Raw genomic sequence first — 3,816 nt, forward strand, 5'->3', positions numbered from 1 at the left:
GATGCCAAAAAGCTTGATTTTTGTCTCATCTGACCACAACACTTTCACCCAGTTCTCCTCTGAATCATTCAGATGTTCATTGGAAATCAGTTCAGTCCTTCACGGCGTAGTGTGTTACCAATTGTTTTCTTGGTGACTATGGTCCCAGCTGCCTTGAGATCACTGACAAGATCCTCCCGTGCAGTTCTGGGCTGATTCCTCACCGGTCTCATGATCACTGAAACTCCACAAGGTGAGATCTTGCATGGAGCCCCAGTCCGAGGGAGATTGACAGCCAAATTTTGTGTTTCTTCCATTTGCAAATAATCGCACCAACTGTTGTCACCTTCTCACCAAGCTGCTTGCCGATGGTTTTGTAGCCCATTCCAGCCTTGTGTAGGTCTACAATCTTGTCCCTGACATCCTTGGACAGCTCTTTGGTCTTGGCCACGGTGGAGAGTTTGGAATCCGATTGATTGATTGCTTCTGTGGACAGGTGTCTTTTATACAGGTAACAAACTGAGATTAGGAGCACTCCCTTTAAGAGATTACCTTACCTTACCTGTATAAAAGACACCTGGGAGCCAGAAATCTTGCTGATTGATAGGGGATCAAATACTTATTTCACTCATTAAAATGCAAATCAATTTATAACTTTTTTTAAATGCGTTTTTTCAAAAAAGTTTTTTTTTTTGTTTTTTTTTGTTGTTATTCTGTCTCTCACTGTTCAAATAAACTGTTCAAATAGACTGATCATTTCTTTGCCAGTGGGCAAACGTACAAAATTAGCAGGGGATCAAATAATTTTTTTCCCCACTGCATAATCATAAGTTCATTTTCTCAAATACACTACTGTTAAAATTACTTTTATTTAGCAAGGATGCATTAAATTGCTCCAGTAAGGATATTATAATGTTATGAAAAAAGATTTCTGTTCTTATGAAAGAATTATGAAAAAAAAAAGTATAACACCAAAAAATCTTACCGACACAAATTTATGATCTTAAAAATCAACAAGACACTGATTGAGCAAGAGACATAAAAAAAGAGAGCGTGAGATACATAAAGACAGAAAGAAAGAGTGGGAGGATGGAAAAACTGAAAGTGTTTGTGGTAGAATCTAAAAGGGCTTTCGAGGGGAGAATTTGAACCCAACAACCTTGCAGGCTGCAGTACGTTCATCCAATCAGTCTCAACTTCCGACATGAAGCAGAGCTCTCCATCTCTCCAGACTGTGCCTCCCCTACCGCCCTCATCCATCCTGACCGAGGGGGAGTCCCACTGTAGTGGGGTAATACCACATGTCTGTGAAGGGACCGGTCTTCATCATATAACCATCATCTTCACTTCAACCCCATCACCCAAAGGTAAAACCCAAAAGGCCAGACCACATTATTCAATGAGATTAGAATCTGGAATACCCCCTTCATAGATCAAACAGGCCAGTGCAGCCTACACCCGTGCTTCATACCAAAACAATATGAGACTAAAACTAAACTAAGACAGAGATCCTGTTAAAAAATATTCTAAATTCTTACCTTTTCTGAAGAAAATGTGATTGGTGTTTGCCAGGTGTTGTGCGCAGTGTTTTTAGCATGTTGCTATATGATTGTTTTGGTGTTCTGGGTGGTTGCTAACTCGTAGCCAAAAAGGTTCATTCCAAAGTTTCAGTGATGTTCTGCAACTTAGATATATGGCTCAGGTTGTTCTTTCATCATAAGTCTATTTGATCTTTCACCCACTTTATCCTCTTTCACCCACTTTACTAGGTTAATAGTACACATCTTTTCAACAAGCCGTGCAAACTGAGGTAAAATACAAGTTTCAAACAGTTCAGGATGAGTTATACACATGTAGGGTTTTGCTTTCTTTTGAAACCAGCACTAAATAATTAATTAGGGGGACATATTATAATTAATGAGGGATAGTGATATTGTATTAAAATCGTGTATTGCCTTTAGATTTTAAATGAAATGTGAGTTGCTTTTAGATTTGAATGAGTTGGAACTTCTTTATATAGTTTTTAAAGATGTTTAAGCTACCAAATATTAACTTTTTTTTTTTTTTAATCTCAGGAACTCTTTCACGTTGACCAGCAATCAGTTTAATGCAAACTCATTCCTGGTTTTAGGGGGTGAAAGTTTAAGATGGATTACAGATCAATATTAAGATTAGATTTAGGGCTCATGTCGGAGTTTTGTCAAGTGTTTGATTATGTTTATTATCTTGTTCTAATTGTAATTGTGTAAATATATAAAATAAAAGTTTATTAAATACAAAATCTTGTATTTAATAAACTTTAAAATTTATTTTAATATTTTATTTTATTTTTGCAATAGTTCTAGATCATAGCTAATGCAAATGTGCACTTTGACATTAGACATGATTTGCATGTGTGTGTGAGCACCAGTCTCGCTCTTCCGCTAAAGCTTTGTTTCCAGTCCACACAGTGTGAGTCCAGCCCTGCTGATCCCCTCAACACACTCGCTAACAGCCAATCAATATATCATGAGCCACACAAACACACCACACCATACTTACAGGGAAATGAAGGTGTATGTGTGTGTGTGTGTGTGTGTGTGTGTGTGTACCCTCCCTGCAGCTCTAATACAGGGTTTTAATGAAGACTCCAGGGGGGTTGGCTACCTGTCACTCTGAATCGATCTGCCCTCCCCCAGACTGACAGCTTCACCAACCTACCATCCACCTGTCTAAGTGTGTGTGCCACCGTTCGTGAGAGTGTTTATAACATCCTCTGAAAGCTTAATATAAGAAAAAGACACATAAAAGTCTATAAAATAAATGAAACTGAATATATATATATATAGCTGTGTTATTTTAGAATCGTTGAGAAACTATCATAGTTTTTTTTTAAGAATTTGGAATCTGTTTCCTTTTATTATTATTTTTAAGTTTTAATAATTTTGCTGTGTTTTTGTCATTTTTAGTAGCTTTTGATTTTTTTATATGTCTATATATTCTTATTTCAGTTTTAGTTTAAGTTATTTTAGTATATAAAGTTAAATGAAATTAAAAGGAGAAATGTTGCCTTGGCAAATATCTAAAATAATTTTTTTTTTTATATTTTATTTTATTTCAGTTAATGTTTATTTATTTCAAGTAATGAAAATGTTTTTTAAATGGTTTCAGTTTTAGTTAACTAAAATAACCCTGATACACACACACACACACACACACACACACACACACACACAAACCAAATGGCTTAAAAAAATTACTAAATACTAAAAAATGCCAGTAGTTGTCTGTGAGGCATAGTGTTAGGGTATAGAAAATATAGTTTATCATTATGCCTATGGAGAGTCCCTGTAAACCACATATACAAGTATGTGCGTGTGTGTAGGTACGTTCATGTATGCCCATGCATGGTGAGCTTTGCTCTCGACAATCCCAGACAAATTAGAAGAGTGATGGAGGAAGACAGAGAAAGAGCAGCCGTGTCAGTGTGCATGTGTGCGAGTGCGCGTCTGCACTGAAATGTCACAGCGTGGATCGATGGGGCTTAACGAGGACCACAGGCCTGATGTGGTCAGAATCCCCCAAAATGATCTGAATCTGTCCCCCAGCTCAATCCCATACCTGAAGCTCAGTGCAGTGAGGACCCTGACCAGAATCCCCCATACACACACATATTAGGGTACTTGATGGTATTAGGCTGTAAAGACACCTGGCACGTTGACGCTTTTTGAACTTCACAAAGGGGGAGTCCCTCGGTCTCATCCTGAGTTGTGACAACAAACACAAGCTTCAAGAGAAAAACACTTCTGATGCTTTTACACAGAGGTGAACAGAAAAACGACACTTCCACTCAAATAA

Source organism: Onychostoma macrolepis, chromosome 16, assembly GCF_012432095.1.
Source record: "Onychostoma macrolepis isolate SWU-2019 chromosome 16, ASM1243209v1, whole genome shotgun sequence".
In the NCBI taxonomy this organism is placed as follows: domain Eukaryota; kingdom Metazoa; phylum Chordata; class Actinopteri; order Cypriniformes; family Cyprinidae; genus Onychostoma; species Onychostoma macrolepis.